Source organism: Pelophylax lessonae (genome assembly GCF_965119305.1).
Source record: "Pelophylax lessonae genome assembly, chromosome: 7".
In the NCBI taxonomy this organism is placed as follows: domain Eukaryota; kingdom Metazoa; phylum Chordata; class Amphibia; order Anura; family Ranidae; genus Pelophylax; species Pelophylax lessonae.
Window position 1 is genome coordinate 200,169,003 of NC_138774.1, and position 13,290 is coordinate 200,182,292.

Consider the following 13,290-nt stretch of genomic DNA (forward strand, 5'->3'; position numbering starts at 1 on the left):
AACCCTACGAATCCGCTGCGGATGCCAGGCAGTTCACACTGCGATATGCGAATCGATGGGGTTGTCAATATAAGGTTAACGACACCCCAGATCAGTTCACATATTGCAGTGTGAACTGTCAGTTTGGACATGAATCGGATCCCATGCAATCCAATGCTGGTGGCGGACCCAAAAAAGGGTCCTATGCGAGTTGTGTACGAATGCGATGGGAATTCAGCCATACAATCTGTATGGCTGAATTTGCATCACACAGACATCGCATGTGATTGGCAGCAGTGGCGGCTGGTGCTCAAAATTTTTTGGGGGGGGGGGCGCAAAAAGAAAAATGTAATAGGTATTGCTTTGCGGCAAAAAACGCTGTAAAAAAATTGCATGACTTTGAGGTCATGGTACAGGCATGGCACAGGTGATGGTATAGGCATGGCACATGTGATGGTATAGGCATGGCACAGGTGATGGCATAGGCATGGCACATGTGATGGCATATGCATGGCACAGGTGATGGCATATGCATGGCACAGGTGATGGCATAGGTGATGGCACAGGTGATGGCATAGGCATGGCACATGTGATGGTATAGGCATGGCACAGGTGATGGCATAGGCATAGCACATGTGATGGCATAGGCATGGCACAGGTGATGGCATATGCATGGCACAGGTGATGGCATAGGTGATGGCACAGGTGATGGCATAGGCATGGCACAGGTGATGGCACAGGCATGGCACAGGCATGGCACAGGTGATGGCATAGGCATGGCACAGGTGATGGCACAGGTGATGGCATAGGCATGGCACAGGTGATGGAATAGGCATGGCACAGGTGATGGCACAGGTGATGGCATAGGCATGGCACAGGTGATGGCAAAGGCATGGCACAGGTGATGGCACAGGTGATGGCATAGGCATGGCACAGGTGATGGCATAGGCATGGCACAGGTGATGGCATAGGCATGGCACAGGAGATGGCACAGGTGATGGCACAGGCATGGCACAGGTGATAGCATAGGCATGGCACAGGTGATGGAATAGGCATGGCACAGGTGATGGCACAGGTGATGGCATAGGCATGGCACAGGTGATGGCAAAGGCATGGCACAGGTGATGGCACAGGTGATGGCATAGGCATGGCACAGGTGATGGCACAGGCATGGCACAGGTGATGGCATAGGCATGGCACAGGTGATGGCACAGGTGATGGCATAGGCATGGCACAGGTGATGGAATAGGCATGGCACAGGTGATGGCACAGGTGATGGCATAGGCATGGCACAGGTGATGGCAAAGGCATGGCACAGGTGATGGCACAGGTGATGGCATAGGCATGGCACAGGTGATGGCATAGGCATGGCACAGGTGATGGCATAGGCATGGCACAGGAGATGGCACAGGTGATGGCACAGGCATGGCACAGGTGATAGCATAGGCATGGCACAGGTGATGGCATAGGCATGGCACAGGTGATAGCATAGGCATTGCACAGGTGATGGCACAGGTGATGGCATAGGCATGGCACAGGTGATGGCATAGGCATGGAACAGGTGATGGCACAGGTGATGGCATAGGCATGGCACAGGTGATGGCATAGGCATGGCACATGTGATGGCATAGGCATGGCACAGGTGATGGCACAGGTGATGGCATAGGCATGGCACAGGTGATGGCATAGGCATGGCACAGGTGATGGCACAGGCACGGCATAGGCATGGCACAGGTGATGGCACAGGTGATGGCATAGGCATGGCACAGGTGATGGCACAGGCATGGCACAGGTGATGGCATAGGCATGGCACAGGTGATGGCACAGGTGATGGCATAGGCATGGCACAGGTGATGGCATAGGCATGGCGATGGCATAGGCATGGCACAGGTGATGGCATAGGCATGGCACAGGTGATGGCACAGGTGATGGTACAGGCATGGCACAGGTGAGGGCACAGGTTGGCTTCAATCACTTACCTTCTGATGGCGGCGGGATGGCGGGATTCCGGGAACCGAGAGGAGCAGCGCCGTGGACGTCCTCCTCTTCAGTCTTCTGTCTTCCGGTCCGGGAGGCGGGAAGGAGATGGGCGGTGACGGTGCGTGACTGACGCACGCACCGGCACCGCCCCCATTGCGAGTCAGCGATGTCCTGGATGATGATTGGTCCAGGCTGGAGACTGGACCAATCACAGCCAGGATATCACGAAGGTGGGGGTGGCTCAGCGCTTTTTTCTGCGCCCAGGTTACGCCCCCAGAAGGCAGCCAATTGGCACCTCTTCTGGGTCGTAAACCCCCCCCCCCCCCCCATAGCCACCAGGCCCAGCGCATAGGCCTGCGAACACGATTTTTAAACTTTATTTGTTCTTTTTGTCATTTTTTTTTTTTTTTTCTATTTTTTTTCTTTTTTTTTAGGGGGGGGGGCGGCCCTCTGGCGCCCCCTATGCACGGGCCGCCACTGATTGGCAGAGCAGTGCTCTCCGAATCACATGCAATAATTGTCATCGCACATATGTGACCTGGGACTTAAAGAGGAAGTAAACCCTCCTCTGCAACTTGTACCTATAGGTAAGCCTATGATAAGGCTTACCTATAGGTACTGTAAATATCTCCTAAACATGTACCGTTTAGGAGATATTTACCTTAAATGCAGCCAGTGACGTCACCGACGCATGCGCTCTGAAGGAAAGGCCGCTGGTGCCGTTCCTTCAGAGCCCCGTGCCTTGACCGTCGGTTGCCGCGCGCATGCGCGTGAGTGACGTAATCGCGGGTCCAGCCAATCAGATGGCCAGATACCGCAAACCCAGAAGAAGGGTGACAGAACATGTCACCCATGGGAGAGGCGAGCGGTCGGCGCTTCGGGGCTTCGTTCTAAGGTAAGTATATCATAATGAGCTAGTATGCGATGCATACTAGCTCATTATGTGTTTGTCTTTCAGGTGTACTTTTTAAAAAAAAAAAGTTCTGAGGTTTACAACCTCTTTAATGTGCCAATAGGAATTAACGGTACTGCTGCAAATCTGCAAAGAGGCAGCACATTTTTGTGTGCTGCGGGAAGGCAAGCATATTTGCACCTGTTCCCACAATACACTGGAGTGAACGAAGCCTAAGGCCCCTTTCAAACAGGCGGACCGTTCAGATCCGCCTGTCTGTTTTTTGGCGGATCTGAACGGTCCCCCCATGCATTCCTATGGGGCATCGGATGTCAGCGGAGACATGTCCACTGACACCCGATCCGATCCGTCAAATCTGGACGGATGGAAACCCTTTTTTCCATCCGTCCAGCGGATCGGATGGGATCGGATGAGAATGGACCGATGGTCCGTTCCCATCCGATTTCCAACATAGAGATGTATGGGGAACTGACAGCTGTGTCTCTGCACACAGCGCAGAGAACAGCTGTCATCCTCCTGCTCAGCGGGGGATCGGCGGCTCGATCCCCCGCTGAGAAAAGCGGAATCCGTCCGACGGACGGATAGTGTGAAAGGAGCCCAAGGGTTTGTTAACACTTGTGGTTGGGGGGTAGTAAAATATGTAGTCGAGTCGTGTTTTTATTGCCCCCACCTACTCTCCCTAAGCTACAGGGAAATCCACATACTGCGGCAAAACTTATCTTCGCTATTACATCCGGCAGACAGTATCAGCTGCTGAACACAACCCATTCAAGTGAATGGGGCCACACTACGCTTGTGGCATGGTGGTGCAGGCTTTTAGGGGTTTAAAACAAGCAGTGAGGAGGTGACATAACACCCTCTTCAGAGGGCCCGGCCAAGTCCTAAGACTGCTCTAATGCTTTGTGTTTTATACTCAATGTCTAGAATTAGTCTGCATCTAACTAGATACTGTACAACGTATTGCAAATAATGCAAATATACAAACTTAGGTTACAAATATCAGCTTATGTGCTGCGGATTTCCCACCAGGGAGTCCAGAGACCCTCTAAGTCATATTTTAGTCACATTAAACTCCCCCCATACGCCATCCCCCCTGTCTACTGCATTCAACAGGTGGCCCCTTGTGCAATTAATGTCAGACATCTGGCAGTCCGGGCTGCAATTAAAAGTCTCAGTGGGAGGGAGGAAGATGGGACTTTATTCTGTCTCAGACTGATAGAAGGAATCACAATTACCTGCACAACACATCGCAGTGACTGAATTACCATGAAAGTAGCAATGTATAGAACAGAATGGAGTCTTGTTGGCCAGGCCCCAATCTATGGAAAGGCCAAATACACCTAAAGTGGTAACAATTTGGGATTTGGGTTGATTTATAACCTGTGTTTTATTATATTGTTAAAGGATAAGTGCAGCCTGCCCCCTCAATATTATGATTACCAATTATACCTTCCTACAACCCCTCTCCACACCGCCACTGCTCAATATCTATATCTATATATATATCTATATATCTATATATATAGATATATATATATATATATATATATATATATATATATATATATATATAAAGCCTTAGGCTGCCCATACATGTTCAATTTTCTTGTACAATTTTCTGTTAGATTTACCACAAACCACATAATATGAGGACAAAGCTAAACAACACTAAGGCCCCTTTCACACAGGCGATCCGATCCGCCTGTCAGTTTTTCAGGCGGACCTGATCAGATGCTCCATGCATCCCTATGGGGCAGCGGATGTCAGCGAAGACATGTTCGCTGACACCCGCTGCTATCCGATCCGATCCTGTCCGTGAAATCCAGACAGATGGAAACCCTATTTTCCATCCGTCCAGCGGATCGGATCGGATTGGATGAGAACGGACAGGCGGTCCGTTCTCATCCGATCTCCCCATAGAGGACAGCGGGGAATTTGACAGCTCAGTCTCTGCACACAGAGCGGAGACGGAGCTGTCATCCGCCTGCTCAGCGGTGATTGGCGGATCAATCCCCCGCTGAACAGAACGGACACCGTCGATGGAACGGACTGTGTGAAAGGACCCTTACACTTGTATCCAATTAGGCAAGCCTTTGTACTACATAGTTGAAGGTAAATTTCAAGAAAATTGTATACTGTATGGCCAGCCAGAGGTGTATAGTAACTAAGTAGAACTACTTCACTACTGTACTTAAGTACCGAAAGGCGGTATCTGTACTTTCCTGGAGTAGAATTTTTTTCTCCTACTTCCACTTTTACTTCACTACATTTTTTCAATGATTTCAATACTTCTACTCCAATATTTTTTTTTGTGCTGCATAGTTACTCGTTACTATTATAAAAATTACCACTGCCAGAACAGTAGATGGCAGGTTTCATGAAGCTCAAAACATATGTATTATCAGCGCATACGAAAATAAATGCTACTGTATGATAAATAAAAGCTGCATTTGAAATTATAAAAAACAATATGATGTTCAAACTTTTGACTTCTTTCTTTAATAACTACCTAACACAGTACTTGTACTTTTACTTTCAGTACTTGAGTAGCAAAATTTAAAAAAAAAACTACTTGCAATACTTAAGTACAAAAAATGTTGAATACTTTAGTACTTCTACTCAAGTCACTTTTTGATTGAGCACTTCCACTTCTACTCAAGTCACTTTTTGATCGAGCACTTGTACTTTTACTCAAGTATGGGTTTCGAGTACTTTATACAACTCTGTCGCCAGCCTTACCCATTTAAGCCTGCTGTGGCCTGGAAGGTCCAACAGTCAATTTGTCAGGCTGTGGATAGGCTTTTCCTTGGTGTAAATGGAGACCAAATTGCACATGCGCAGGAACAACTCTGCTAGATATAGCCGGGAGCGGATTACAGTTCCCTGATACCGCAGACTTGTTCTCTGCTCTCCCAGACTGGCTCTGTGCTCCCCTAGTGCTTTGCTCAGATTTCATGCATCATGCCTAGTGTTGCCAACCTACCAGATTGAAATTTACTGACACGACACCCATAATTTACTGGCACAGCAGAGTTTTTGCTAGCATTTCTTAAAGTTACAAAATTACAGTTTTAAGTGCAAATTTCAGTATTTAGGCTACAAACAAATACAATATGCAATTAGTAATGTGATTTAAAAAAATATTTCTAATTTTATTTTCAATATAGTTAGTAAGTAGCTCAGGAACAGGGCAATAAATTAGAATGGACGGCACACACATGAAAATGACTCTCGCAGTTACACCGACAGCAGTGTGTAGCAGCACAGATGATGAGACACCTCACCGACACGACACCGTAACAGTGACAGTCTCTTTCTCTCTCTCTAGGCCAGGTGGTCCCTTCAGTCCACTTCACTTCAGTCCAAGCAGCACTTACAGTCCTATTCCTGGCTTGCTTTGCTACTGTTCCGCAGACAGGCACACGAGGCAGGGGTATTCCGCATAGCAACTGAGTCCTGGCAGTTTAACTAGGGCCTGGTTGACTAATACCTCTTTTGAACCTTCCTTTCAGTAAGGGCTGTTTCACACGGGCGGTCTGATCAGATCCGCCTGTCAGTTTTTTAGGCGGATCTGATCGGATCCTCCATGTATCCCTATGGGGCAGCGGATGTCATCGGAGACACCTCCGCTGACACCCGCTGCCATCCATATCCGATCCTGTCCGTGAAATCCTGACGGATGGAAACCCTATTTTCCATCCGTCCTGGGGATCGGATCGGTTCGGATGAGAGCGGACAGGCGGTCCGCTCTCATCCGATCCCCCATAGAGAGCAGCGGGGGCTGTGACACCTCCCTCTCCGCACTGCAAGCGGAGACGGAGCTGTCATCTGCCGGCTCAGCGGGCATCGGCGGATCGATCCCCGCTGAGCAGTACGGATCCGCCTATGGGGGCGGACCGTGTGAAAGAGCCCTTAATCTGAAAGAGCTAAAGCAAATCTGCATTGTGCCAGTGTGTCATTTAAAGGTATACAAAACATGTCTGAACCCAGAGTGTCAGGAGGGCTGGACAGTTCACAGGGTCAAGGAGGCACAGAAGAACATGCAACTACAAGCAACCCCAAAGAGGGCAGTGCTACATATAGATGATCCGGGGTGTTTTACAACATTGCAATATTGGTGGTCCAAGGCAGTGGCGGAGCCAGAGGGTTAGCTGGGGTGGCAATTGTCACCCCAGAAGAAGTCCTTGCCACCCCTGTTGCCACCCCAATCCTGGGCGGGTGGCCGGGTGCATGGCAGCGGAGGAATCACAGGGCAGGGGATCGCCGTACGGCCGGGAGCTGCGGAGGGAGGCGGATGGAGAGCAGGGAAGACCGGACTCCTGCTACTTACACAGCCAGTGGTGTCGGCAGGGGGGGCTGAACGGAGCTTCAGCCCCGAGTGTGCCAACCAAAAAGTCCCGGGTCTCGTGTGTGGATCGTCATCGTTTTAAGTTATTTGCCTGCCCCCGCCCCGAGTGTCAAATATGCCATTGCATTGCTCCTACTTCCTTCGGCTCTCAGCTGAGCTGAGCAGCGCTGCAGCCAGAAGACGGAGGGGGTGGAGGCGGAGCCAATGCTAGGCGGCAAGGAGAGGAATTTGAAATCCTCCTCCGCTCCGAGAACCTCTTCTGCTGTCACATGACGAGCGGAGGAGGATTTCAAATTCCTCCCCTTGCCGCCTAGCATTGGCTCCGCCTCCACCCCCCTCCATCTTCTTCTGGCCGCAGCGCTGCTCAGCTCAGCTGAGAGCCGAAGGAAGAAGAATGTGAGTGCCCGAGGGGGGAGGGGGGGAAAGAAGGAAGAATGTGAGTGCCCGAGGGGGGGGGGGATGTGAGTGCCTGAGGGGGAGGGAGGAGGAAGAATGTGAGTGCCCGAGGGGGGAGGGGGGGAAAGAAGGAAGAATGTGAGTGCCCGAGGGGGGGGGGAAGAAGGAAGAATGTGAGTGCCCGAGGGGGGAGGGGGGGAAAGAAGGAAGAATGTGAGTGCCCGAGGGGGGGGGGGATGTGAGTGCCTGAGGGGGAGGGAGGAGGAAGAATGTGAGTGCCCGAGGGGGGAGGGGGGGAAAGAAGGAAGAATGTGAGTGCCCGAGGGGGGGGGGATGTGAGTGCCTGAGGGGGAGGGAGGAGGAAGAATGTGAGTGCCCGAGGGGGGGGGGGGAGAATGTGAGTGCCTGAGGGGGAGGGAGGAGGAAGAAGGTGAGTGCCCGAGGGGGGGGAGGAAGAAGGTGAGTGCCTGATGGGGGGGGGGGGGAAGAAGAAGAAGGTGAGTGCCTGATGGGGGGGAGGAAGAAGAAGGTGAGTGCCTGATGGGGGGGGGAGAAGAAGGTGAGTGCCTGATGGGGGGGGGGGGGGAAGAAGAAGAAGGTGAGTGCCTGATGGGGGGGAGGAAGAAGAAGGTGAGTGCCTGATGGGGGGGAGGAAGAAGAAGAAGGTGAGTGCCTGATGGGGGGGAGGAAGAAGAAGGTGAGTGCCTGATGGGGGGGAGGAAGAAGAAGGTGAGTGCCTGATGGGGGGGGGGGAGAAGAAGGTGAGTGCCTGATGGGGGGGGAGGAAGAAGAAGAAGGTGAGTGCCTGATGGGGGGGAGGAAGAAGAAGGTGAGTGCCTGATGGGGGGGAGGAAGAAGAAGGTGAGTGCCTGATGGGGGGGGGAGAAGAAGGTGAGTGCCTGAGGGGGGGGGAGAAGAAGGTGAGTGCCTGAGGGGGGGGGAGGAGTAAGAAGGTGAGTGCCTGAGGGGGGGGAGGAGGAAGAAGGTGAGTGCCTGAGGGGGGCGCAGGGGCGCCGCCCCCCCATCCATGCGTCCAGCCCCCTAATCTGCATGCAGGGGCGTTCAATGGGATTTTTTTTTTTTTGCATCACCTGATTAGAGCCAGAGGCTCTAATAGGGCGATGCAAAGGGTGGACCCGGGGCGCAGAGCAGTGCATCCCGAGCCCACCCATTGCGTGACAATAGCGAATGAATATTCGCTATTGTCACACCGATCCAACTCCTGGCCAATCAGGAAGCGCTTCCGATACGCGCTTCTTGATTGGCCACAAGACAAACCCCTTGCCATTAGCCGAGGAGGAGGCGGAAGGACTCGTGGAGGCGCGCCGCCGGTCACCGGTACTCAGAAGAAGCCGCTGCTGCTGGAAGGACTCGTGGAGACGCGCCGCCGGTCACCGGGACTGAGAAGAAGCCGCCTGCTGCCGCTCCAGGTAGGTAAGGGGGCACGCACGCTGATCTCTGCATTGGGGGCATGTACGCTGGTCACTGCATTGGGGGCATGTACGCTGGTCACTGCATTGCGGGCATGTATGCTGGTCACTGCATTGGGGGCATGTATGCTGATCTCTGCATTGCAGGGGGCATGTACGCTGATCTCTGCATTGAAGAGGGCATGTACGCTGGTCACTGCATTGAAGGGGGAATGTACGCTGGTCACTGCATTGAAGGGGGAATGTACGCTGGTCACTGCATTGAAGGGGGAATGTACGCTGGTCACTGCATTGAAGGGGGCATGTACGCTGGTAACTGCATTGAAGGGGGAATGTACGCTGGTCACTGCATTGAAGGGGGCATGTACGCTGATCTCTGCATTGAAGGGGGCATGTACGCTGATCTCTGCATTGAAGGGGGCATGTACGCTGATCTCTGCATTGAAGGGGGCATGTACGCTGATCTCTGCATTGAAGGGGGAATGTACGCTGGTCACTGCATTGAAGGGGGCATGTACGCTGGTCACTGCATTGGGGGCATGTATGCTGGTCTCTGCATTGGGGGCATGTATGCTGGTCACTGCATTCAGGGCATGTATGCTGATCTCTGCATTGAAGGGGGCATATACACTGATCTCTGCATTGAAGGGGGCATATACGCTGATCTCTGCATTGAAGGGGGCATGTACGCTGGTCTCTGCATTGAAGGGGGCATGTACGCTGGTCACTGCATTGAAGGGGGCATGTACGCTGGTCACTGCATTGAAGGGGGCATGTACGCTGGTCACTGCATTGAAGGGGGCACGCTGGTCACTCTGCATTGAAAGGGGGCACACTATACCTTAATTACTGAAGGCCCGTTTCTCACTTTTGCGACCTCAAAGTCACGCAATTTTTTACAGCGTTTTTTGCCGCAAAGCAATGCCTATTACATTTTTCTGTTTGCGCCCCCCTAACATTTTTGAGCACCAGCCGCCACTGTCCCCAATATACCTAGAACATTGTGCACATATTAATCTGCAAGTGTTCACAGATATGTATCGGTCAGAGTGTTTAACTGACAAAGAATGATGTGCCATAGAACTGCTGATGTGGATGTATTTTTCTGCTCTGTATCTAATAAATGCATACTTTACACCCCCCCTTTCCAGTACCCCCCAGAGCTCTTCAGGCCCCCCCCCCCCCCACCAGTGCTCTTTAGTCCCCCCCCTCCCCCAGGACTCTTCAGCTCCCCACAGTGCTTTACAGCTCCCCCCTATTTTCATAGATTTATGCTAATATGTATTCTGCCACATATTTTTTGTAAAAGTGTATTTTGATTGGTTTGCAAAAAAGTTATTACATCTACAAACTGGAACTTTTTATTTTTTAATTGTTTTTACTAGTAATGGCAGCGATCAGCGATTATTAGAGGGACTGCGACATTGCGGTGGACAAATCTGACACTAAATGACACTTTATATATTGACCCCCCAAAATAATACCTTGCCCCCCCTTTGCCACCCCTGTTTTAAAAGTCTAGCTCCGCCACTGGTCCAAGGGGCATTCAACCCATATTTCTACTCCCTCAGCACTGAACAGCTAGACTTTGACAAGAAAAATTGATGGAGGGGTTCTATGGCTAGGGGGGAGGAATTGGCAAGAAAAAGGTTAAAACCTAAGGTTATAGTGTTGGAATGTAAGGTCTTACCAAATTAGCAGTCTGTGATCAAATGGGTAGAGAAGAGTAGGAAATATGGCATTGTCTTGAAGGTCGTTACAGGAGAATCAACTGTAGAGAGAAATTGCCCCACCTGCTCCCCCTTTTTTAATGTTAGGGGCCTTAGGGTAGGATAGTAATATGGTTCTCATAGCAGCTTTTGCAGGTTGAAGGGTATTTGGGAGTCTGTGTGTAGGTGGGTTGCAGTGCAGTGCGATGGGAATAACACTCTCAGTCCCAATTCAAGGAAAGAACTTGTTTTGAAAGAATGCAGAGAAAGTTCACCATTAACCTGGTGGGAAGGCAGCCCAACTGGGCTCACAGTTCCAACAGCTGGTAGAAAGCAGGATTCAGCCAAACTAACAGAGCCCATAGAGAGGGGAAGAATGCGGTATGGCTGTCTCCTGTCCAAACAGGCCGGTGTCCAGAGAACCCTAAGCTTTCCCTGCTGCCAGCTCTGTCTCTTTTGGGCAGGGTACCTGTTCCTCCTCTACCAACTTGCAAATATGTGCCAAACCTAGGAGCCAGGGCCTTTAAAAGGCACTGCCTGACCCAAGATGGCCACCAGAGTCACATGGGGCTGCAGTATCCAATGGGTTAGCTTCCCTAGTGACCCAGGAAACCATAGAGGAACCTTGTTCCTCCTGACTTTCTCTCATACTGCATTGCCACTGCGGGAGAGCGCCACCTGCAGTGGAGAACGTAGACTGCACCTCCCTACAAGTGGAATAGTTGGGATTGCTAAAATGAAGGAATATCTGGTGGTAAGGTACTCTTCCCTAGATGGTTGTTGATGGGTCCAATCGGTACATGCCTAGTGGCATGAAGTACACGATTTAAAACTGTCCTCAGGACGGTGTGCAGCTGCTTGGGACAGAGGTGGATCCGAGTTAAACCTTTATGTTAGTGGTCCCCTAGGTGTTATCTGTTCTCTGGCTACACTTGCTGACAGCTGTCTGTGTTATTTATGGTGGCATGCCTTCTTGCTTACTGTTATTTTTGGAATTATTACATATTGGTAATAAAAAATGGCTTCTGTGGCCAAATTAAGGTCATATTGCACAGTCCATGTCATTATTTGCATGAAAAATAGGGAGGAACAACATTGATATTCTATGCATGAGGGTAAAAAACCTTCAGGGTGCAGCTCCTCCAGCAGCTTCCCTAAGACTTACCTGAGCCCGATCCCAACCCAGCGATGTGCACGAAAGCCGAGGCTCCCCAAGGACTCTCTTTCCTCCTTGGCAAAGACAGAAGTGGGAGCCATTGGCAGGATGAATGGGGCAGGACTGAGCTACACTCTGTGTGTCCAAGCAGCTTGCTCTGGAGGGTACTTGGTAAGTGGGAGGGGCCAGGAGTGCAGACCATTGCACAGAACAGGTACGTATGATGAGTTTATTATTTTAAAGAAAAAAAACAAGGCTTCAGAAACACTTTAATGAAATGTTAAGCTGCCTATGGATGTTGCCATGTCAGCAGGTGACCATACTGTCTGGACAGTCTTGGTTTAATGAGATATGTCAAAGCAAAAAGGGGCATTTGAAACAGAATAGCATGAATGCTTGCATGTAAATGTGGTCAGATGGCTGAGATCTTACATCCACTAATGGGGAGAGCTGTTAGATACTCTTTAAGGCTCTATTCACACTTGAGCATATAATTTTAGGCGTTTTTCATTGGACGTTTTTTTAGGCATTTTTTTCAGGTGTAAGGAGGCAGGCATTGACACTTAACCAGAAAACGCTTGTAATCTGCCAAAAAAGAAGCTCATGTACTTTTTTGAGCTTTAGGCGTTTTGCTTTAGGTGACAAAACGCTTATATGTGAACAGGGGCCGTTAAAATGAATGGGTTTTTGGCTTGGTGGCCGTTTCGAGACTTCAGAGATGAGCGTTTTACGAGCTGAAAAACACTCAGGTGTGAACAGGGCCTAACCATTGGATCACCAATATATGAAACAAATGCTTTTCCTTACTTCTCAGACCTAGTGCCATTGTGCTAAAGGTAGCTCATACAGAGCTAAAAACAGCTTGAATATGACTGGGTACTTGGACCAATGGGCCAGGTAGATGCTCCTTTTTGCCTAAACGGTAAAGCAGCCCAGTTTAAGGTATACAGTACATATAAGAGAGTTTCGCATGATATAAACAATGTTATTTTTTAGTGTAATGTAAAAATGTGTATAACATCTGTACAGCTATATTTTTTCATTATATATATACAGTGGGTACAGAATGTATTCAGACCCCCTTAAATTTTTCACTCTTTGTTATATTGCAGCCATTTGCTAAAATCATTTAGGTTCATTCTTCTTCCTCATGAATGTACACATAGCACCCCATACTGACAGAAAAACACAGAATTGTTGACATTGTTGCAGATTTATTAAAAAAGAAAAACTGAAATATCACATGGTCCTAAGTATTCAGACCCTTTGCTGTGACACTCATATATTTAACTCAGGTGCTTTCCATTTCTTCTGATCATCCTTGAGATGGTTCTACACCTTCATTTGAGTCCAGCTGTGTTTGATTATACTGATTGGAC